Below are 26,315 nucleotides of genomic sequence, written 5' to 3'. Positions count from 1 at the left end.
GAGTATGGATTAGTAGGAATAGTGAGTTTATATAGCCTTAAGGATGAAAAATTAAAGATATTGTGGCCAGTCTAGCTGAAAGTAAACTACTTCTTTGAAGCTTTATTAACAATTATAAAAAGAAAGAAAATAAATGGGGTGGGAGGATGTAAAAATTAATATTTGCAAGTAAGGTGACAAGAATGCATTGATTTGCTGCAACAATGAAATCACAGAGAGAAGAACTGAAATTGGAATATCCAGTAGATAAATTTAATGATAAACAATTATCATCTTCTGAAACTATTTTGTTCTGCATAATCCAGAAAGGTGTTGAAAGGGACTCTTGGTGGGAATTAGCAGCTGTACATCTTTCAAGCCACTCATAGTGGCTCACTAATTCCTTTAATCTATTTAAAAATATTTTGTGGCTTTTGATTTACTGTTTTCATAGGTAGAGGCAGTCCTGCTTCTTCCTCAAGATACTTTATTCCACAGATCAAATAACCAAGGTGGAATTTATCCATTTTGCCAGTATTATCTACCTGCAATTTCACATTCCTGATATAGAAAAATTTAAAGCTCTAAGGTCATCATTTTTTCCAAGTTCTCCAAAGCATTTCAAATCAATCAACCCCATTATGATACTTATTTCTATTTATACCCTAAGTATTTGCTCAAAAAATACTTGACACAAAGACCTTTCTTGTTGATGAAATTAATTTATTACTAGAATTTAACAGGAAATTTTCAAATAACCGTTTTCCCCAACTACTATTCATATAGAAGATATACATGAAACATTAAATGACAGTGAAAATGGAGATGTCAATGTGAGTCTAGAATTTCTAAGTATTATCCACTTTAAAGCATAGTTTTTAATGCAGAGAGCATTTTCCAGAAGAAACTGCAACACATCATAGAGCAAAATTTGCACCTGACTCAGGAGTCAGAGAATCCAATGGAGGTATCATATATAGACCTTCTGAAGGTAAAAATTAGATACTTGGTGGCTCAGTCCTGTCTTCCAACTCTTACACATAATTATAGAGTCAAAATAGGCAACAAACAAAATATGGCCCAGTGAAGCCATGATCAGAAGGGAATTCTGGGAATTATAGTTCCACCTTAGCTAAATTGACACAATACAAATCTTTCTTGTCTTTATTAATACCAAAATATTTTTATTGTCATTGCTAAATATGATTACACTATATTCCAAAGATTCTAAGTCAATGACAGAACCTGAAAAGCTTTATGCTTTTATATAAACATTCCTGATGGTCCTCATGCCAAACCATGCTTAGAATCCAACAGCACAGAAGATAACCTTCTTGAGATAGAAAAGTCAGCCACTCTTATGATTTTAATATTTAGCAGTTGAGCTGGATACATAGTCATTATAAATAATGAGTTAAAAAAGTAAATATTTATAACCATTTTCAATATTTGGGATTTTTTCTTTGTAGTAGTGAAGAATTTTCACAGCTCTTAGAGAAGTAGAATGGCCTCACCAGGTAGATCTGGGTCTGTAGGTAACTCCTCTTACTTATTGTCTGTTGATCTAAAAGAGTTATTACCTTGTGAATTCTCCTTTGATTATTGAGATTCTATTGGGACTACTTTATATATTGAACTTCATTTGTTTTTGTGATGACTGTAGATAACAATTATAAGGAAACACTGGAGGCAATTATGGCATCTTCTTGAAACTAAAAAATTGTTTACCCATCTGTTATTACAGTAATTCATTAATAATTATTCTTGATTATGCAGTGACTGATTGTTATTATGGATACATGATTGAAAGGGTAAACAATGGTACAAAAATATCCACAGTTTTTGTAGTCAACCTTGTTCTTTTAATTTGTTGTATATCTCATAAAAGACCATGAAGTATATATGGACTTCCAAATCAGAGAAAACATAAATTCAATATCTTTCAATTGACCTCTGTGTGTTATTGATTGATTTAGTTGCCTTCACGTAAAACTTAATTAGTGTGAGGTAATAATGTGGCATAACTAAGATTATTTAAAGATTAAGTGAATTAGAACTCAAAACATCTATTAATTTCATGGAACATAAAGAGTACTCTTATCTTTTCCTATTTTTAAAAAATGTTACACTTATGTAATTTTAGCGTGCTGGCATTTTCATATTTCTCTTAAAATAGATATGTTACAAGTACAGTTTCTAGCCACAGAAAAATATGTGGGCTACTTATAATAATAGACAGATTCAAGTGTGTTATTGAACACTAATGCCTCCAAAGCTTTCAGATTTTTACATTTGCATAAGACTTTTTACTGGAAGATGAGCTGGTACTGTTAAAGATATGAAGGCTAATTATAGTGCTAACATATATGTAATTTGGCAGTCAAACAAAAGCTATATTTATGCCAGTCAATAAGTGTGTATGGAACTTGGACTGGGAGGCATAATGAAATGTGCATTCAGTGAAAACCAACCATATTCCTAATTCTGCCATAAATTTGGGTGCTTTAAAGATATAAAAGTCAATATTCCTCTACTTAGCATTCTAGAGGTAAGTATCTAATTTATAAATCCATAATTTCAAAACTATGCAAAAAGTGATAAGAGCCAGCTATGCATACTATAGGCCATTGATCATCTATACGCTAACTAAATACTATATGCTAACTGAATACTATGGTTACAACAATAAGAAATTAAGATATGATGAACATCTATTTTTCCCTTTAAGGTTATAATATTTTAGGGATTAAAGATTAACCCAAAATGATTACAAATCAAATTCATTAAAGACAAAATACTCTAAGAAGATGCAGAGGTATTTCTTATTTAGGATCATTGGGATTGTTTTCCTATTAAGGGGGCTGAGGAATGATTTAAAGGAAGAATGATATTTGAACTAACTATGAACAGTTGGGAGAATTTTCAGCAGGTGAAGACTAAACAGATGACACGAAGATCAATGGAGTGGGGAGAACCCATGTTAGGTTGGGGCACAGAGGCTGAAATTTCTGGTGTACTTATTAAGTTGAAGTATATGACATTGTCATTTTGGTGGTAATAAAGGATAAAATTTGAGCAATTCATACAATTCTATCTAATATTAAAATAATGAATTTCTTTGGTTTGTTACGAAGGTACATGACAAGAAATGTGGCATCATTTTGACAAATGTCTCCTTTGACTCTTCGTGTATGCTCTGAAAAGATAGTTGAGTAGGAAACAAAATGTAGGCTTTAGCATGAGAAAAACAGATTTGAAAAAAAAAATACATTTGAATCCTAATCCTATCATTTAGATTGGAAAAAATCACTTAAACCCACTAAGTTCGGTTTGTTTAATTATAAAACAGGAATCAGAATATTAATTTCAGAATTTGTCAAGATTAAATAAGACAATCACGTAAATTTCTAACAGAGTGAAATGTTAGGTATAGCATTGTAACAGAAGTTCCAATATTAACTGGAGACGCTTTTGAGAGAAAAGTCAAACAAACCTTCAGGAAAACATCTGTAACATCTTTCTTTGCCCATTCCTTTTCTTCTCATCTGCCCAGCCCTAACAGCAGGCATTCCTAACAGTAGGCACTCTCTCCACAGCTGTTTAGGGATTTCAAGTGCCAGAGAGCCTGGCTGCTCACATATGTTTGAAATGTTTCCTTTCTATTTAACCTTCTTGCTAGAAATTACCAAGTTCAACTCTCACCTCTAACTTGCCAAGCATTTTGCACTTGGAATTGATTGGTGTAAAATGTGCATGGATAATGGTTGATTATTTCTTTGGCATGGTCATTATTTATGCAATTATTTGAAACACACATTAACAATTCATTTCCATTACAATTGTAGAAATAAACTTATAAAGGTGAACAGGAACCACTTAGGATTTTCATAATATTTTTCTTTCCAAGTTGTGTAATTATGTACTACAGATGGGATTAGTGTTTGGAAGAAGAGACAGATGCCTGCACTCTCATCACAACACAAGCTAGATAGTCTAACTTCACTTTACTTTGCAGTTAATAATCCCTTATGTATACAGTGTTTGTGACTTCATGAGACTTGAGGTTGGAATTTTCTCATTCTATTCTCTTGCATCAAAAAGGCCTAAAATACAGTATAGTCAAGTCTACTCACCAATGATATTGATGTTGGCATCACTGGGAACACCATTGACTAAATACCTGTTCACAACACTTTGCATGTATTATCTCATTTATTCTTCACTGCATCATGACCAGCAGTCACAATCAAGAAAAGCATTGTCACATGACTGTGCTAACCTATTTGCAAATAGAAACAAACAAACAAAAACTGGTGGGCACTAGTGTGGTCAGACAACAACACGACAGGCACTGTCTTAGGTGTGTTTGTCAGCAGGGAGAAAAGTTGTGAGAAAGTCTACTGACCATGGATGCACAATAAGGGAAGAAGAATATTTGCAAATGTTTGTAGGCCATAAAACTAGCTCCATTAATAAAATATGTGTCATGAAAATTCCAGTTTCTCACAAATAAGCATAGCATCACACAGCCTCATGTTTATTGGACAGATGCAAACAAGAGACAACTCCACTCTAAAGGACTACAGAGGGTACAAAAATGAAAAAAATGGTACCTCAAAAAAAGTTTAGGCAATTCTTATATAGTCTACAAAGAAACTATATCATAGTCTAAAGTTTTGTGTTTAGTTACAAAAATGTGGCTCTTGTGATTAGCTAACAGGAAAGACATAGAGGCAGGATCATTTTTCTGCTATGCTTCATAACTGTTTCATTAAATAATTTAACCCAACTATTTAAGAAGAGAGTAGATGAAATCAGGATGCATTAAAAACAAGCCTCATTTATGGAGAGGAAAATGAGTCAATGGCTGAGACTTTTATTGTCTCAATGCAATGCACTAAATTACCTTTAAAATATTTTAAATAGTGAAAGGGTTGTCTTAGTCACTTTCCTCATTATTGAGCCACATTATTCAACACCCACAACTTAAATGGTTAGACTTTTCTTTTGACTCATATGTTTTAGAGGAATCAGTCCATACTAGGTGGCTCCAAGACAGAAAGTATATGGTGAAACGGCCTGGCAGAGGACTGCTGCTCAGGCCAGAGTTCCCAGGAAGCAGAGATGGAAGGAGGAGCCCAGGAAGATTCATCCATCCAGTTCACACCCCAGTGACTAGCCTCTTCTGATTAGGCCGCATTTCTTAACAGCACACTCAGTCATTGAATTCATTAATGAACTCATCTGTGAATGAATAAAGAGCCCCTGGGATCCTACCACTATCCAAAAGCCTCACCTCTAAGCACATGAGACTTTTGAGGAACATTCTATATCCAAACTATAACAGGGATCAATCATAATGTTATACAACTGGTTTCCCTTCAAAGCTAAGGACTAAAGTGACGAGATAAATTGAATTTTCCAGAACTGACTCTTTCTCTTACATTTTAATATTAATTGAATTTCTGACACCAGAAGTTCAAAAAGACAATAGCTCTTTCATATAAATATAGCTTTTTATTTACTTTAATATGAAAATTATAAAGGATCTCTATAAAGTATTTGTGCTTTGGTTAAGTTATGAAACAATAATTCAGAAGTTCTCAGTTACATCAGATGTAAATACATTTAAGTAAATAGACCTAAATTTTTATTGTTCTGTTTAAAAAAGTAATAAATCTGGGGTTTAAAATAATTAATAGTTGTTTCCAACTATCTTACAACCACCTCAGGGAAAGATGATTATAATAGTCTGTTAGTGGTTACTGAGTCAAAATACAGCAGAAAATCCAAATTCATGCAAAGTGTTCCAGAATCTCTTTAGTATGTTAGAACTAGCTCTAGAAAAAATATTTAAAAAGTAGAGGTTTTTATTAATCTCTTGCCTCTAAGTCATTTTTCCTTACCAACGAGTGATTAAAAAAATAATTTTCATTCTTTCCAATTTTGCTTTTACCAAGTGTTTGAAGCTTATTTACATAAAATATAAAAACAATCAGAAAAAGGCAATGTCATTCTAATTTTTTTTATCATATGTGTCTTCAAAATGCAGGCTTGTCCTAGTTAAATGGCTAATGTTATGTACTTTTTAATATCATAAAAATGATGGTGCTTCTTACAACTGATGGCATTTTACTTGTTGAGATAAAGTAACATCTTATTCTTTGTGAATAAAACCTGGAAAATTACATGGCACTGTCAGGAAGATGTTTTAACCCAAATTTAAAACTTTTATTAGATACTTATCATTTGGTTGTTCACATGTTCATCTCTTCAGGAATCACTTTTTGAGCACTTCTAAGTCAATGTCAGGAAAAATATAAACATGTATGGTAAGTTCCTACTTTTAGGGCATCCCTATTCTTGCTGCTTTGGAGGATGTTAAACACAAAATTATGACGTCGTAATAAAATAGTACAAAGGCTGTTAAAACAAGAAAGATAAAGTTATATTTTGAAGGTATTTACTGGTCTCATGCTTCTGAAATCTTTCAATGTAGATGTAAGTTTGACATGGTGGGTCAATATTATTTTTTGATATTATATGCCAGAAAGGGAGATGATTCAGAAACACATCTGAGTCAAGTTATGATGTTAAAATTGCTAATATTTTCAGGGGAAAAAAAACTTATGTTCTGGAAGCTAAGCAACTAGCTAATTGTGTCATCTCTTTTTAACTTGCTCCAATTCCTTCCTACTATTTTCATAACCAAGGTCACTTAAGATTCACTTTAAGTTTTTCAACAAAGCAGGAGTACATTGTATAGTAAGAAGACAAAATCAGTGAAATTGTAATCAAGTGTAGCACTTAGAGGATGCTGTAGCTTTTAAAATTCATTAATTAAGGAATGTTCACTATTGAATTATAATACTAGTTAGTTTGGCAAGGTGGTTCATTAAAGTCCAAATTTTATTATATATTACATGCTTTATGCTTTTCACACAAACTTATTATATTGCTCGGAGAAGGTGATCTCTGAAAGCACATTAGACTAATGTTCCTGAAACTCTGGATAATGTTAAGTTTTATTGGATTGCTATAACCAAAACGGGTCACCTAATGATTTGTTCTGATAATGATTTATTAAAAGAAAAATATAATTAATGACATTGTTAAATTTTTGACCTTGAATTACCTTGTGTGTTTATGAGATTTATGAATATCATATTTTCATAAAAGTAGAACTGAGAATCAGACAATTATAACAGTGCTTTTATCACATTCTACCTAGAGTAGGTATAGTAATAGCTAATATTTGTGAATTGTTTACTTTGTGTCAGGTACAGTGGTAAACATTTTACTACATTATATTTTATCCCCACAATATCATAGGACAGTAACAAGATCCTGATTTTAAAATGAAGTTGGGACTTAGTGGTCAGTTAGGTTAACCAAAGTCATTCAGCTACTTTGAGGCAAAACCTGGCAAAAATTTTGGCAACTGGATACAGAGCTTTCACACCACAATATAAATTCATTTTGATTCCTTAAAGGGAAGTGATCATTTATTAATGGAAATATTATCGATGGGATTTGTATTCCTCACTTTCTCTGACAACGTAAGTAATCTCAACAGGATATTTTGGAGCAATGACAATGTGAGAGAAGTCATATAATTAACATTTTGATGTCCACTCTACAATTTCAAATCCCAGTTGTACTACTTTCTGCCAAATGGCTTTGATCCAGTTGTTCAAACTCTTAAAGCCTCATTTTATCTTTTTATAAACATGGATACCAATCTGAGTCTTGTTTGAAGATTAAAAGACACCTAAAATCTGGAAAAACTTTCAACTCATTTAGAAGCTGAAAGAGATTTATTTTGTCAGCAGGCAGTTTCCCTATGCATTGTTTATGAAATTAGAGTGAAAGTTTGTACTTTGAAACTTCAAAACTTCTCATTCACTTGACTTTCTACATACATACATGCATACATATATATACATACATGCAGAATATACCTGACAGAAATATATATATGGAAATATATTTATATTTACATTGCTAAGTAAATTAAAATTTCACTTTATTCAAAACATATCAAAAATATACAACTCTAATTCGTTGATTGACAAAGATATTGTATGCGTTATCTTATCAATCACATTTACACAGATTTTTGTTTTCAAGCAAGAATTGAACATCTTACATCATCACTACCTTACAATTTCATCAGTAGCACTTGTAGCATGCTTCCTTCCTGCCTCAGATTTTGTTCTCTCAGAAGATAGAATTTGAGCTGGAGATTTACTTACAGCAAAAAGCTGTGAGCTTTTTGTTTGTGGGCTGGAGTGGATGAAGAGAGAGGGCATTCTGCAGAAATACCACCTGTATGGGAGTAAGGTAAGTAGGACTGGGTGACAGAAGAAGTCGCTACAGATTTACAAGTCCAAATATCAGAATGGAGCTGGTCTGGCATTACAGAGTGGACTGAAAAGGAGGCACAGAAACCTGGGCTATGTAACACTTCATGAGAAACCATAAGATTCAGGCTGTTCTATCACATCTCCTCAAATGTAAAGAGGGAGCATGACCTTTATTGAGGTGCTGTACCTCTTTTCAGCCAAGGTTGATTCCCAAGAAGGGGCACGAGTTTCGGCCTCAGCAGCAATCATATCTGGAAGGTGCAGAAAAATGGCTCTTTTGTTCATTAGGAAAGCTCTGGACTGTCCACTACACTTGTTTTCTAATACGGCTCAGGCAAATAGGCATCCTACATGTTTGCTGACCGTTACTAACCTTTCCAGTTGGCCAGTCACATTGTCTCCTGCTGAATTCTGGTTTTGCTCCTATTGATTAATTTCTTTTTTTATTCTTTGATTGTGTATTCTCTGGGCCATATTAGTAATTGTCATGTGCAATATTAATTTTGCATCATTTTAATGAAAAACATCACCTAAACTTTGTATTATATTTTTTGCTTCTTACTGCCTCATACTGTACTTTACTACTTTACAACTTAGTCTGTTGTACAATTGGCATAGTAATGTCATTAAAGCTCTCCATTGTGGTAAGCTAACCATTGTCTAAGATGACAAACATATCAATAACATTCAATGTTAGAGATTGACAGGACCACAAAACAAAAGCTAATAATATAAATTGCTTAATTTTACCTTGAAAATATATTTGGGTGCATATGATCAGTAAGCAAATATCCATTAAATAGTCAAAACTATCTTTGATTTCAATTGGCCTTAATCTTAAACCCTTATACCCTGTACATATACTATACTGGGAAAAAAATTATTCTCAGTACTGGGAAGAAATCATTCCCAAAGTAATTAAGACAATTTACAAAGAAAATTTAGTGGGCACAATGTTCAACTGTGAAGTTAGAGAACTACATCATTATACTCACATGTTGATTTTACAAGTCATCTTTCATTTTACTGGTTTAATTTTCTCACTCGTTTTTAGGCTCAATTATTAAGTTACATTCATGTTCAAGTTATCTGAACCTACAAGTAGTTTATTATTTTCTTTTAATTTGTACATAGACTTCAAAGAGAAAAAAATACATACCCCTTTGAAATTTTAAATCTTTTGCAAGGTCAGGTTGTAATAGTCGCTGTCTGTTAAAGGATAGAACGGCAAGTGTTCCGCAATTCTATAATTCAAAGAGACTCTCCTAGGTATAATCCTATTTTTAAGCTATTCATAACAGGTAAACATTAGAGTGAAAACAACCATAAAAAACAAAATTATCTTTTAAAAGCTGTGTTCTATAACATAAACTATCTATTTTATGAAAATAACACAATTTTTAACAGAGAAATTTTATATGTATCTTATTTTTTACCATCTTAATACCTTAAAGGTGTTCTCTTGTGACTGACACAGTACCATATCATTTATATATTCCCATTATAGATGTAGGCTTGAATAAGAGAAAAATGTATCGATTCATTTAATCGGTGACATATTTATAAAATTCATACTGTACATTTGCAAAGTATTATCCAACAAAGGTATGGAGATGAAAAGATACAGCTTTCATTCTCAAGATATTCAAAGTCCAAAAAAGGATGGATAGCAATTAAATATAACATCTATTATATACTGAAATGTGTTAAGTGTAAGAAAAAAGAGAGAGGGACATATTCAGCTGAAATATGAGGAAGGTTTCCTGTGTTTGATAATGTTGCCTATATATTGAAGTGTGAGAAAGTATTTAAAAAATAAAGCGAATTGGTATATTAGCTGAAAGTCATTCAAGGTGAAAGGATTAACACAGATGTGATACCCTGGACATATTCTAAGATCTACAGATAGTTGAGTGTACGAGTAAAGGAGAACAAAACGATATACTAAGAGCCCATGTACTCTTATAAGGAAGTAGAACTTTCTTGGAAATAAAGAATAATTGAGTGCCCTTATTTGGAAAAGAAAATTTTAAGATTTGCTTAGAAACAAATTCTCCTCATTCAAACCCCTGCCAGCTAATGTAGAAGAGCCAATTATGATAGGTAATAAGTTTTTTACATTGTTTCTTTTCTACAGATGCCATGCTTAATTTAACAGCATTAACCAGGTTATTGTGTGTGTGTGTGTGTGTGTGTGTGTGTGTGTGTATACACATTAATATAACACTTCTTCCTGAAATGTTTGCATTCTGGTTTCATGGAGGTCTTTGTATAGAGTGAATGTACAGATCCCTTAATCAGTTCACTGTATCATAAGCTTTTTGAGGAAAGCATTGGTGTTTGAATCATTTTTCATCCCTGAATCTACAATATTGCTTGAAATATGGAGGTTAGTAAATATTTGAATATGTGAATGACTAAGAAATCAGAAAATCCACTAAGAATCATAGGAAGCTGGTTTCAGTAATTTGTTTTTATCCATACAGTCTACTTCACAATCCTTAGAAAGCTCTGTCCCTTCTGTTAGCACAGCATTTGTTTTTGTCACATGATTTATCAATGTTGCTAATGAGCTGCTAATGAGCTGCCAATTCTTTTCCAATTTAGAAGAAAAAGGCAGAGAACTGTTCAAAAGAATATGCCTCAGTGATCTTGCCTATTTGTTTTATATGTCCATGATCCTGTAGTATAGAAATGTTATACATAAAGTTATCACAGGCTCACTGAGTATGACTGACTAGATTATGACTTCATTAAGAATCACTAATGCAGTTTCATAGTAGTAGTATTCTTTCTCTTTTATAAGACAGGGTTTTAGTAAAGGAAGCTCTAAGAGAACAAAGCATGACTTCATATGAGAAAAATACACATATTCACACATAAACAATGGGAGTCCCAATCATTGGTTAGAAATTGTTTTACTATTTAGTTTTGCTATTTACTAATTGTGTGATCTTGATATATTTGCTCTATGGTTCTAGTCTTATTTTTTAAATAATATGGGAGGTCCTATAATGATGAGACACTTTATGTTTTTCTACATTATATACTGGGTTCCATGCTTATTTTAATAACACAAATATGACATATCTTTCTCAGGGTGATTCCCTCAAAGTTTCCCTATCTGCACATACTCAAGGTTTATTTTTTTTTCTTTCATGTTATGATCCTAAATTACCAAAACTTCTTCCTCAATCTGTCCCTTTCTCACAATCAAAGTGTGTTTTATACAATTTAGGACTTTAATGCATATTCCTTGTGATTTAATGTGTTATTCACTATAAGTAAATTTTAAATACTTCAATGAGAGTCTAATTTAGATCCTCTCTTTTTCCCAGTTTTCTTGGTAGATTGAAATTATTTACAAATAAGTCATTATTTAGGGCACTTGTTAGACTTAAAGTAGACGAAGGTCCTGATACTAAGGGTTACAAAATGCTCTATATTGTCATTCTGCACTTCACAGCCCACTTTCATTTAGAGTGGACCATTTGAATATTTGGGCCAGTAAACAATGGACTGAAGAGTTAGTTGTCATTTTTTGCTCAAGACTGTGAAGCACCCAAGTGCAGTTTCTCAGCTTCTCCCTTCCTCTGCTAGGGCAGTGCAAGAGGCTGACAGTTCCAGATGGTGAAAGCACAAGGTAGTAAAAACTCAGTCTGATGCCCTAGGCAACTTCAAGGAGATCTTCTATTCTAATTCTCCCAATTCCTGCTGATCTTCAGTGAACATGCACTGTCAATTAGCAAGATATATTTATTGTATTAAGCTACTGGAATTCAGGTTTTATTACTGCATCATAACCTAGACTGTTAGAATTAATATTTTCCTAAAGTATATCTTCTTCTTAGGAAATAAGTGTTGCTCTACTTTTGTGTTGTTGTTTTGTTTTGATGTGTTTTGTTTTGTTTGAAACATGGTTTCGATATGTAGTCCAGGCTGGCTTGAACTCACTATGTAGCCCAGGTTGACCTCAAACTTGAGGCAATCCTCCTGTCTCAGCCTCTCAAATGCTTAGATCACAGGCATGCACCATCAAACCTGGCTCCTCTACCATTTTTGACAAATATATTGAGGCTAAGAACTAGTTATCCAGTATTTGTCAAACTCAAAATATTCTGAAAAAGAAGTACAAAAACCAATGAACAAAGAAACTTTTATCATTAGAAAAAAGTGTGAAGATGGTTTACTTTGTTTTTGCTTGTATTTTTGTTTATTTTTAACTATCCAGAGAATTTGAGAATTTCCTAGAGTATGTCTCTCTCTCAGCTCATCATAATACTGTAATCACTTTGGGTGTTTCTTAAAATATATGGGAATCTGGATCTCATACTGCATCTAATAATTAAAAATCCTGGAGAAGACAGTAGAAAATGTAGTTCCTAGAAAACATCTCAAGTTGATTTTATAGTCAGGAAAGCTTAGAAGTCTTCTTGCTGTAGGTTGGAGCATGGGGGCTGGAATTTGATAAGCGAAGTGCTAACATGAAAGCACTTTATGCAAACAGCTTATGAAGAAATGCCTAATTATGGTATAAAAGATTACATATTCACCAATTGGTAAAAACTTGAAATCCTGTGTGAAAAATACTCGAATATATTGAAAGTATGTTAATTGATGTTTAAAAGCTTAAAATGCACTTCCCATCATGCATTCCATCATGTCATACTATTTCTTTGTGATTAAATAATATTGTGGTCATCTTGTCTATGGATGAGGAAACCTAGGATCTGATACAATATTTTGTTTCATGTTAACCCAACTGATGCTTTTCTAATAAACAGATGTTTTAATGAAAAGCTAAAGAGAGGCATGCTGAGAGGTGGTATCAAAGAGGGGCACTGCTAAGGAAAAGTTATCCACTTGACAACATATTTGTATTCTTGATTTTGGACATATTTTTTGTTGGCTAATATCACATATTTGTAAGCTTGGACACTATCTCGATTCAGGCTAAAATCTCCCCAGGAGGTGCTTGAGAGTTGCCCAGCAATTTCTAAACCAATGTGGGAAGTGGCAAGTAACAAGAGCTCGAGTCCCATTCCTAGCTCGTTTGTCCCTCAGCAGCTCTATGGCTTTGGTATTGTTGTTCAAACCCTGTGTCTGTTTCAGTAGGTAAAATGGTAATATTATTCAAACCCATAGCATTATATTGCATGAAGATTATTTGGATAATAATTGTAAGGCACTCAGAGAAGCACAGACATGAAGTAAATATCCAGTTCTTTCATGGTTGGAAACACTAGCAGGCTTTAGTAATCTATTTTCTATTTGAGAAGGAAACAAGAGATCCAGTTATAATGCTTGCTACATTTTAGTTTTACCCTTGTGCCTTGTTCTCAGCGCTTGACTACTTGTGAATTTATTGAACTATGAGGGATGCACAGTGATCTTCAAACTTCAGGGAACATCGGGCACGCCCCTAATCCAAGAACTCTGGGAAGCTGAGGCAGGAGGATTGAAAGTTCAAGCCTAGCCTTATCAACTTAGCAGTTTAGCCAGACCCTGTGTCATTTTTTTTTTTTAATGAGAAGGGGAGGGAGCTAGAAATATAGCTCAGCATGAAGACCCTGGATTCAATACAGGGCAGAAGAAAAGAAAATCACCTGAACACATTAGTAAAACCCAGGCGTCTGGCCTCTGTCCCCCCCAAATTTCTGATTGTATGATGCTGGATGATGCTGATGCTGCTGGTTTGAGATCTCTCTTTGCGGTGAAATGGAAAATCAAATAGATTATAGAGGCTTTCAAGACAAGTTTAAGGAACCTGGGCTCTCCAACAAGGAACTAGGTAGAGACAGGCAAAGCAATTAAATCAATGCTAACGTTGTATCCATATTTTCTTAAGTGGCATATATAGTCTTGATTTTGTCATTGAGTCTTAATGATTTTACCAAGCCTTTCTTGTTTTAACAGTATGAAAACCATGGTGCTCATTCACTATCTTTCCAGAATGCTATGCCACTATCAGTGTATTTTTGTGTTTCTCTATCTTTAGAACAAAAATTAATTTCTAGTAAGAAAAAAAAATTCACCTGGGTAGTTGTTAAAATGCAGATTTTTAGATGTTTCTAGTGAATTTGACTCAATAGGTTTGGCAGAGAGCCCAGAACTCTGCCTTATCTAGCATTCCAACATTAATTTGATACAGAAGATTTATAGACTACACATGGGAAATGATTTTTGCCCAAATTCTACCTATTATTGAAGCAAAACTGCCTATTGATTTTTTTTATTTTTTAAAGGTAATTTTTATTTCTAGGTGACCTTTCAGTTCAGTTTGATTCATTTCATTAGAATCTCCCTAGTTTACTTCTTTTTTCAGTTTCAGCATTTGGTAAAAGGCATTTACAGAAAAGTGACTTGAAAGTAATTTAACCACAAGCTCAGCCAAATTAATTTAGAGAGAGTTTAGTAAACAGCTTTTGCTTTCTGTACTTAAGTGATCAATTTCAACACCTGCTTTTCCTTCCAGATGGAGTTAATTAACATTAAAATTATTGCCTATAGCAGAGATTTTTTGATAACTCACAGCCCTCCAGCTGCATCCAGATTCCTATACTTCTGAAAATGGAAACGATAACCTATGTGAGAAGTAAATTTATTACTGAACTATTTTAACATATGTACATAGGTCTATTGTACAAGAAATAGCATTAGTGTGTTTAACGTAGATGTTATAAGACAGTCACTTTTAATCAGACACACAAGCTTGAATACCACATGGTTTCTCTTACATGAGAAATCCAAAATATAAATAAAAATAAAAATAAAAGATAGATAATAAGAAATAGATTTTGTTCAAATGGAAAGATATAGGTGAGGAGAGAGAAAATGAAAAAAGAATTATAATGTGCTACATATATGTAAGAACTCCCCACAAGGAATGTGATCATTACATAATGCAAACATGTACCAATAAAAATTAAAACTGAATAAAAGACCTAATACAATCCTCATAACTATCTGAAGAAGGGTGTTAGTCTACTACAAATTTAATACATAAAGAAATTGAAGATTAGAAAAGTTTTGTAACTTTTTTTGGATATTTTGTAATTAGTAAGTGTTAGAGACAGAATGTAAATCTCTGTATAACCAAAATTCATACCTTTCCCACTACAATGAGCTCAACTTAAACACAGGTAAAGATTGGAAATTTTGAAAAGAAATTCCTTGGAAGATGGAGATAAAATATTTGGTTTGGAATAGGTTATATTGAAGTAAATCTTATATTTCAAATAGTACAAGTTACACACACACATATATACATCCATCTAAAATGCATATGACAACCCAGTGTGGTATGAGTATTCCTTTATTAGAGTTTGAGAAATATAATGGAACTTATGTGTCATACTGTTCTGTAGGTTGAGCAGAACAAGGTACTATGAAATGATTGCTAAGATGGAGATTAAATACAATGAAGAACTATAGAAGAGACATTGTGAGTTCAAAAAAGCAAGAGGGATTCAGTGAGATAATATTTTATATGGAAGCTCTTCATGCTTTCCATTAAATCTTCCCATTGCCCTCATTTTAATGAGACATTTTACTGATCTAGAAATGTTCTTTGTAAAAGGCTGCTTTACAAGTAAGTTTGGAGAAGCTATTCGTTCAGCATTTTTCTCCTACTGAATTTAGTGGTTACAATTTATTTAAACATTATATCCCAAAAGCATTAAAAGATGAAGGCCTGAAATCTCCACTATTTATGCGCTTGTGGATAACCAATACATTTAAAAGATTGTTCATTATCATCTTCTCATGGAGGATCCTAGGCTTTTCTTTAGAGAAAATGATGACTTCATTCTGCAAAAATTTCTTGGAGATTGAGACTTTTAGGAAATATAGTAAAATGCTAATTTAAGGGAGATTTATCATATATATGATTCATGATACACACATGTATATATGCATAATACATATATACACAGTCAAGTCACATTATTTGTGATAATTATGTTTGTGAAGTTGTTTGCAAATAATGAATTAACAAATACTGAACAGTTGTTTCTACGGATAATATGGAGTTGGGTTCCTTCTATCCCCAGGTCAGAACATTGCTGTCAACTAATCAGTACATAATCTCATTGTATGTGTGAGGAAATCATATTCAATATATATTATTGATTCACTGACATTGAACTGAGAGTAAACAGTGGTATATTTGGTGCTTGAACAAAGCTTATCTACCATGTATATTTTCTCCATAAGACACAGCACAGGCTTTTAGAAACACCAGGAAAAATGTCCATATGGTACATTGGGATCCTTTTAAACAACAAAAAGAGCAACCAAAAAAATGCAGAAATGAAAAAAGTGTCACACTAAGTAGACAGTGAAATATTTATTTCCACGGTGAGCTGAAACAAGAAAGCAAAGGGATTGTCACCTCATCAGGAACATCCGTGTCAGAATAATCAAATTTTTCTCTACTCTGTGTATATTCACAAATAATCACAAATATTGATTTTGGGGTTACATTTACATTGAAGTCAATATTCATATTTATAATTACATTATCTATACATTTTGAGGATAGAATATATATATATATATATATATATTACTTTAAATATTTGAATCACAACGATAAGTTTCATGGCAACAATGTAACTCCCATACTAGAGAATGATTTTATATTTCCCCTTAGACATATCTCATTTGGAAAAAAAATGGTTGAAAGCAACTCATTTCCCTCTTGTTCTCTCATACTAAGAGACAGAGTTCTCTCATACCAAGATATCACCCTAACTCATTGAATAGCTTGCAATACCATTTGAAACCTTTTAGCACAGATCAAACTCTAAGGCATCCTGTAACTTAAAAAGAAAGGAATTAAATGTGTCTTAGGAAGTCTTGAGGTAAGATTTGGCATTTTGTGTTGAAGAATCTGACTTGTGCTTTAGCTCACAGTCTACATACTTATTGCAAAGCTATAAAGCAAATGGAGGTGATTTAGTCAGCAGATAGGATTTTTTTCTGAGAAGGGGGATTGTTTGTTTTCTCTCAACTAAAATCCTAAGGAAACCGTCTAGGATATATTTAATATGTCTATACTTGAGCTATGGATATGCAATAAAACATCCCCAAACAGTGGTGAAGATACCAGCTGTCTATTCTTAACATGTTTGCAGGTTGCTTGGGTTCCTTGGCTAGACCTGCTTCAGTTCTTGCTTTGGGCCTAGGCTCAGCTGATGTAGTTCTTTCCTAAATTACCCTCATCTTCTATAGATGACTAGGCAAACTCAGGTGAGGGAAGAGGTACAAAAAGAAAAGCAGAAATATCCAAAGTCTCTTAATAATTAGGCTTGGAGTTGTCACACTGTCTCTTCTGCTTATTTGATGAGCAAAGTAAGATGTCAGAGTTTAGGGCAAAGACAAGGAGTCAAGGAGCACAGAAATACATTCTTAGTCTTTGGAAAGAACAACTGCAAGGGGAAATGGCTATAGGAAGGAAAAATCAGAGCCATTAATTCAATCATCTTCACCTGTTATATGTTTAGCCGTGCTTAATATACCTGAGCTGATATAGTTCATCCTCTATTTCTCCCTTACTCACCTATTTCACTACATTTCTCTGGCAGTACAAATAAGGGTACTGAGGACTAGAGCATGCTCTAAGCTATTGAGTAAGGGAAATAACAAATATTTGCATGAATCCTCACAGGACAGCAGACCTGACTACTAAACTGCAGCACTATTTTCAGAAGACAATGGCTAGTATATAGTAGGACCATAAATCATAGATTTGACTTTTCTTCCTTTTCCTCAGCTGGCAGTATCTCCTACTACTTTTCCCTTCATTCATCCTGATCCAGCCATACTTATGGCTTCGCTATTCCTGACAAGCCCTGGAAGACCTCAGTTCTGAAGCAATCACCCACTGTGCTAGAATTCCCTTTGCAGATAATTCTTCACAGAAATAGCCACTTAAAATGACCCCTCATCTCTTTTTTTTTGCTCAAATATTAATTAGCCTACCTTTAACTCCTAAATTTAAAATGTCAAACTGCAACCCCCTGCTTCATCATAACTTTTACTTTACATCTCCTAATCCCTTTGCCCTACATATTTTTTTAAATTTTCAGCCTAATACTTGTAATCTTGGAATATATTAAGTAATGTAATTATCACTTATGATTATTGTTTTTCTGCCTTCTATGGTTAGAATGTGAACTCAAGCCAGAGTTGTTAGTCTGTGCTGTTCACTGCTGTATTCTAAATAATAAGTGCGCCTGAAGCATAATCATCACTCAATAAGTATTCGTTGAACCAATGCATGGATTTTCCACCACAGTAGCATTTCAGTAGTGGAAAAAGTATAAACCTTGGGAAAGGCTACTGTGATTGTGTGATGCATCCAGGATCTTTAAATCATCACCTTAACGACATTGAGCAGATTACTGTCTAAGAGGCACAATTTGATCAAAAATGATGAGCAGACTGACAAAATCTCATGAAGCAACCTTCACTTTTGACAGTTTCATAGTTAGTGGAACTTCCAATATCTGGCCCCTGGAGAGTAGCCAAGAACTAGGACCATATCAGAGGAGGGACAATGTATAGTTTCTGACCACATGGGCTCCAACTGCATTTCCTGGATCTGTTTATAGCTTCTTTTAAAATGGAGAAGTGTCATTCAAAATGAGCCTTTCTCTTTTTATCCTCCACTTGCAGCAGTTATTCTTTCTTCATTGCAAACAAGTGACACAATTACTTTTCTAATTGCTAGCAGTTATTGTGGGTAAGGAAGAAAAGGGACTAAAATAGCTATTAGCCAGACATCAGGTGGCAGAGAAGACGTGTTCAGCGGCCATTTCTTGATTAGAATTAAAGGTGGACATGTGAGATAACAGATTTATATGAAAGAGGAAAAAAAGAAATCCATTTTTAATGCTTGTTAAATATGCTTCCTTAATACCTTCTTGCTCTGAGTAGTTATTCCTTTGTTATAAAGGAAAAGTACTTTCTAGGGCAAAGTAACTATTTAAGTGTAGCACTAATGATACGATTTCTATGAATATGATGAAAGGCTCAGTTTTAATATTTCATTTTGATATTTAATTGTCTTTTTATTCTTTCAGTGTCAATTTTCTTTCGAGATGGGTGCTAAGATATAAACTGTCTGGTAAGTGAAGCCTCCTTTCTTGATTTTTGTTTAAAGTAGATATTCTATATTCTGGCACCCAGGTTCTCAAAGGTAGGAACCAAAAGCTATGACTTATGAGGACTGGAGTATTATTTTGTTATCTTCCTGCATATAAAGCACCTAGAAAATATTTTATTTTCATTAATTCTCACCAAATGATATGAAATATTAAACAGTTCAATCCACAAAGTAGTAGAAGATAATTGAATTGAATTATTTAGATAAGATCTGATGTTTGTGAGAGTCATGAAATGTATTTCAAAGAAAAATTGGGTATGTATGAATAAAAGGAAAGAAACAGAGAAACTAACTAGAAAGGAACTATGGACAATTAATTTCTGTAAACCTATATAATTGCTTAGATTTTATTCTCTTTAAACTTCTAAGTACTCTTGAAAAAAATGGAAAATGTCTGAAATTCTTTTCATATATGTCTAAGAAATATGGAAATATGTGATTCATTCTTGTTCTGGAATTTGAAAGGATTAAGTAATATTTTTTATGCACCAAAGCGGGGGAAAACAATTTGTCAGAAAAGAAATTTACAATGTACTGTCATGGACATTTATTTAAAAATGGCTTACCCATAAATTATGTTTTTTGATGAAACTTTTTCTTAAATAATTGAGAATTGTAGTAGAATTTGTTAGCTTTTTCTGGCTTTTAATTTCGAAATATGTAGTTGTTGAGAGAAAAATATAATAATTTAATGCAGATTATATTTTTTTGTTACAGAACATTCAAATTGAAATCATTGTTATTGCAAAGCCTTAGTTTTTAGCATAAAGCTACCAAAATCTAGGGATTTTTTTGCCAAAAAATATTAGATATTTTGTGGAAGTTCCTGTGGATCTATATAACTTATATGAGAATCAATACAACAAAAGGTTTGTGTTCTCAGCAAATGATATCAGGTGGATTGTTAAAAAAAAAATTTTGATATTTGAATTTCTTCATTAAATAGTGATGTATTTCTTGAATAATGCAGGCTATCTTGGGAGTATCATTAGAAATACAGTTAAATAATTTTAAAATTGTGATTCAGAAAATTTATTTATTAATTCCTACATGTAATTTTTGTTTAGAGAAACATCTTAGAAATATATGTTTGATTATATCCTTTAAGAATACAAGAAGATATAGTTTAGGAGTAGAAATATCGTAATACTTACTGTACACAATTTTTTCTGCTTTTCAACTTTTTAGAGTAAGTCCAATTTTTTCCCATAGCATTTATGTTTTTAATATAAATTTTGTGATTGAGACAGTACTATCTGATATCACTATCGGTAAATATGAAAATTTTGAGCAATTATAACCAACATTCTAAGTATCAATTGAGAATAGATAGAAATAAAAGTTTCATAAGCCTTTAAAATGGCACATGAAAACCTTGATAGGTGGGGACAAATAAAAGAGGGAAAGGAAAGAAATTAAATCAATAGAAAACACAAAAGTTCAAATGTTAGAGACCAAGTCAGTGTGTGCAAATAGGAATATCTTTGTGTATCCAATCTATCTGTGAAGTGGAAAGTTAGGACACCTGGTTCTGCATTTGTTTAGACTGTTTTTGTACTTATTTTAAAAATAAAATAGGTAAAACATGTTGAAGCACCTTTCTTGAAAATATTTGGCCATATTTCCTGTAACTTTAAATGGACACTATCTGATTGTCAGTCATGTTAGAAAGAACCCAAGTATAGGAGACTGCAGAAGAATGGTATAAAAGGCTTCTTAATATTTAGTGTCCAGAGAACTCATCATTAAGTAATCAGATAGATGAAACGGAGCAGCCATTTCATGATTCCTAAGTAGCAGCCTTGATTTTTGATTCCCTCGCATTCCACATACCTAATGGACAGTTATTTCTAGTACTACCATTTATATATTTCATTTTACATGCTTTTATGGAATGCCGGTGAAACATAAAAATCTAAATGTTAAATTAGGAAAAATATAAGAATGTCTTGCCTTTGGTACTACACTAGGAATGAGAAACATGTTTTCAAACATGACTCAAGTAATTCATGTCAGTGGGTAAAGGAGTACATTTATTTTTATGTATAAGCAACTATTTCCCAAACAGTTACAATAAAACTCAAGAGTTTTTGGATCAAAGACTTGCTACTGAACCTAAAAAGTATTCCCATGTGTAATATAAGAATTTTTAACACTTTGTTGAGATATATGAACCCTTATACATAAGGAAACCATTTGTCTAATTTCTTAAAATTTTCCAGGAACGAACCTCTTGCTAAAATGTTTTCTTGACAATTTTGCTTCTTGACAAAAATATGAATTAAATTTTTTTAACTGGCTTTATTTCAACTTCATATTTTTATTAAAAATTATAACAGGTTATAATCTGGGTATTGATATCTACAGTAAATAAGTAAAATTTATTTGTAGGTAATATTTTATAACTATATAACCACATATCTTGGTAGGATCTCTGATGGATCAGACTGGTTTACTACTTTACTGCAAATTACAAATAATCAAAATGTAACGCTCCTTAAAAATATTTGTTGATTTAGTAAATCCATAGATTACAATTTTGAAGATAAGCCTGAGTAAATACAGAGTGATATTATATTATTACTATTAAATTCTCACATGTGCAAAGCACTTTGGTTTTTGTAAAGGAGCAGTACTGCATATGTTAAAGAGCAAGAGCACTGGATCAAGAAATATTAATTAAATATTCTATCTCAATTTTGGTGTAAGACCTCACACCTCTATATATAATAGCTCTATCATCTCAAACTACTGAATGAGTGGATCCTTGTAATGTGCTTAGAGAACGTCTGATTACTTAGTAAGCATGTGTATATATTATAAATTCTTACTACTGTTTAAATTAAAAATGTATTCCATGCTCACAGAGTTTGTATTCTAGTAGGAAAAACAGATGTGACCAAAATTAGTTCTAATATAAAGTGTCAGTTTCAGAAACTTGAAATAGAAAAAGTAAAAACTGATGCTTAATGAGTGAGAATTTGGGAGTATTTCATCAATGAAGTTGCTCTTTAACTGAGCCTTAGGTAATGTCATGTTATTGTGAAGTTTTTCATGCACATTCCAACTTGGGAAACTAGCAATATCAGTGTTCTGATGAAAGTGCAGTAGCTAAGCCTAAAGAAGTGTGAGGAATCAACAAACATCATTAAGTCTTAAATGGCTTTTAAAAATTAATATGTTAAATAATTATCCTGTTAAATCATTCTATGGCATTTCCTACTAACCTTTACTCTTTCACAATGCATTAAAGTAAAGTCACTGTTGTTGGCAGTAAGCCTCGGACTCAATTTGTCAGTCCAGAAATAAAGCACTCTGACACCAATAAAGTTCAACAAGGTAAGTTTACTTCTGCAGAAGGGTGTGTTACACCTCTAAGATGAGGTAGCAAGCACACAGAGACTTAGTTGCAGGCTCCTTTTATATCTTAACTTGTGAGAAGCCCCTGACCTTCGCCCCATTGGCTGGTTGGAAGGTTCACAATCTATCCTGATTGACTAGTTGAGGTAAAGGGATGGCTTGATGGGTTGTTGGGCAGGGTTCCTCATGGGGCTTTTTGGGGAGGGGAACTGAATGGAGTAACATTCTTTTGTAACTGTAACCCCTACAACCCTGGTGATAGGGTTAGGGCAGAGCAGCCTAAGGTGAACTAGAGTTTAAGGTGGAGGTGCTGCTGTTTATATCTTTTTATAGAAAAGATAGGGACACAGTTTCTCATGCTGTCAATGGCCAACCTACCTCTCCACATTTATCTTAACAATATTCTCACCTACCATTCCTAGTTTGCTTCTATACTCCATCTTTTTCTTCTCTCTTTTTTTCCAAATATCTCTATGATTTTGTACATTTATTTCTTTCTCAAAGGTTCTTAGAACTAATCCTACACTTGAAAAATTCCAACTCTCTATTAACTGTTTTGATTAAATTTTATTTCCTTTGTAGAATTTTAACCTTTTTAAATTTAACTTTAACTTTATCATTTCATGTTTGGCAGGTAGACATCATCTACACACACACACACACACACACACACACACACACATACACACTCTACAAACCTAAATTAGTTAAACTACTTAGATTAAATTCTCAATTTCTTCAGTCAGGGATAGTGAATCTTATTAGAGATGAGTTTAGCCACTCAGAGCTGTAATAGATGCAGCTTATCTCAGTGTGGCCCCCAAACCCTGAGGGGTGAGTGCTTGCATGTAGCTGCCTGTGATACCTGTCATATACAGCACAGACTTGACTTAAGACTCTTAATTTCCTACTGGCCTATCATCTTTCATAATTGATGTTTTCATTATTATCCATGAAAAACTATGCTTATAATCTATATGCTTCCGTTTAAGGAAAATATTGATTCCTCTCTTATGAACTGATCTCAGTAATAGGGAAATGGCTTCTTCAACTACAGAAAGGAAGAAAATAGTTCTGGGTAATACTTGCATTGAAACTTCCAGTGCTGCCAAAATGTTATTTTTCAAGTGACCCATAGTAAATAAAGTCTCTTTACTAGAAGAGGAAGGAACTTTCTAAGTTACCACTTGCTTTCTACTATGAGTTAGTCTCCAGTCTGGAAAGTGGGGGCAGTAGGTAAGATAAATACTTGTCTTTCAGAAGGCAGTGTTACAGTAGACAACACAGATCCATAGCCAAATAATTTGAATGATAATTTGTGTCACTATAGCTGCAAGTACTGAGTGCTATGGAAGCATGTAAAAAAGGTAGCTAATTCATTGTTTGGGAAAGACAGCTGTCTTGAAAAACATGACATCTAGTATTGGCATGAATTAACTAAGCAAAAAAAAAATGAAAAGGACATTCCTAATAGATGAGGTACTATGCAAAAAGACCTTTAAGTGAAAGTATAATACAGTGCTAGTTCAGCTGATGTTTATGATGAGTTATTCACTATGTTCAGATAACTCTGCTGGGTGTTACATGTAAAGCAAATATCTTGATTCACTGAAAATATTCTAAATATCTGTGTGTGTGTGTGTGTGTGTGTGTTAGAAGGATGGTGGATAGAAAGATAGACAGGGAGAGAGTTAAACGAATTCAATGAAGACTCCTCAGGCTCCAAATCCTTAAGGATAATTCACAGTTCTGTTTTTTGGCTTTCACAATCTGCACATTTCGGAAAACTTTCATTTAAGGAATGACATTTTTATTGGTGACATTTGAATGATTATTGTATTGACTTATAGCACATTGACTTATGTGAAATGCTTTTTTAGGCTCTCCATAAATGCATGTTGACTGCCTGACTTTCACAAACATTTAAGATAAGAATGATATATATAGTAAGGGCATTTTGCCAACAGGGAGCTAACTGGGTGCCACAATATGTATACAATCTAAATCATGAGGACATGAATGTCTTGTGACTGCTTGCAGGAAGCACACAGATGCACTTTGCCAAGCAACAGATTCACTTTTCTGCTGCTTATTGCTGAGAAAAAAGCTTCAGGCAAGACCAAACAAACTATTCTTGAAAAATGACAGTAGAGTAAATCCATAGTAAGTTTTTTGTATTTCTATGGTGTCATAGAGTGTGCATGAAGTAGTGTCTACATATTGCAGACATAGTAAATAACAGTGTATTTTAGAATCATAGTAGATAACAAAGTACACTTTGGAATCAGACTATCCTTCATGGACTTGAAACTCAGCTTTTAGAGTAGCCATTTTTGTGGCTTTGTGTATATCTTTTAATTTCTTTAAGAATTACATTACACAGTAGGTCAGGCAATATGCCCTACCCAAGATGTCCACATTCTAATGTTTCAAACCTCTGGATCTGTTGCTTTTCATGCAAAATGGGACATTGCATATGCATATGTGACTAAGCTAATGGTCTTGAAATGTAACAAACATCTTGATTATCTGGATAGGACCAATGTAATTACAATGGTCCTTATAAATGAAAAATTGGAGAGTCATCATCAGAGAAATGACAGCAGAGGTTAAAGATATGCAGAGCCACGAGCCCAAAGAATGTGGGCAGCCTCTAGAATATGGAATATCCAAGGAAATGGTTACAACTTTACCATCATAAAATAATCATAAAAAGCCCTCCATTAAAGGATTATTGTGAAGATGAATACAAAAATTTATCAGTAAGATAGACTGTCAGCTTTAGAAAACCAAATCTCAAGTATACCTCTAGGAGATGAAAGCTTTCCTTATCAGGACAAATTAACTTTTCAGTCTATGCTTTCACAATGCAGTTGATATATTTTGGATTAAGTATAACATTTCATAATGTAGACAGTAATTTTACTTCCATGGAAGGACAATAGAACTAGCAGAATTTATTTGCTCAGATAAGAAAGGAAAGAAGGCATCATTTATTGAAAGCCTGGTAAGGGTCGACATATAATTCAATTTCTCACACATTATTTTCACCAACTTAAAAGAGGTGTGATTTTCCCCAATTTTATGTGGTAACCTCACAAAAATGTTAAGCAATTTACCTGAAATTCTACACTTAATATACAATAGAACTATTGAAGTGAAAGTAAGCCAATTGTCTGAAGACAGACACAGAACAGATTCAAGAGTGGGTCTTACCTTATCGGATCTTCTTGTCCTCTGTTCCTTCTCCTTTACACCTTGAATCTATTCTGAAGCTTATATCTTACCAGCCTGGCATCACCCATAGGAAGAATACATCCCTTTTCTAATCATTCTGTCCAAGGTCCTGAACTGGTGCTTGTTAGCCTGGTCTGGATCATGGACCAGAATGATGAGGAGAAGGTGAAACAGATGATTAAATAAATGTGAATCAGTGATTT

The 26,315-nt window shown here is 33.2% G+C and overlaps 1 protein-coding gene across 17 annotated transcripts in view; it reads left to right on the top strand.

Annotated features, from left to right (window-relative positions):
- Positions 1–26,315, top strand: part of Tenm4 (teneurin transmembrane protein 4) — a 2,854,999-nt gene that overhangs the window by 290,069 nt on the left and 2,538,615 nt on the right. For all 17 annotated transcript variants that reach the window (XM_087211381.1, XM_087211391.1, XM_087211392.1 and 14 more), the window contains one exon: positions 19,433–19,476. The gene's annotated coding sequence lies outside the window, so the exon portion shown is untranslated. The remainder of the gene's footprint in view (positions 1–19,432; positions 19,477–26,315) is intronic.

This window comes from Heterocephalus glaber, unplaced genomic scaffold (assembly GCF_053883595.1).
Source record: "Heterocephalus glaber isolate CG9 unplaced genomic scaffold, H.glaber_assembly_v1.0 deba00001428, whole genome shotgun sequence".
In the NCBI taxonomy this organism is placed as follows: Eukaryota; Metazoa; Chordata; class Mammalia; order Rodentia; family Bathyergidae; genus Heterocephalus; species Heterocephalus glaber.
Note: the sequence above shows the minus strand (reverse complement) of the source record. Positions and strands in the feature narration are given on the sequence as shown.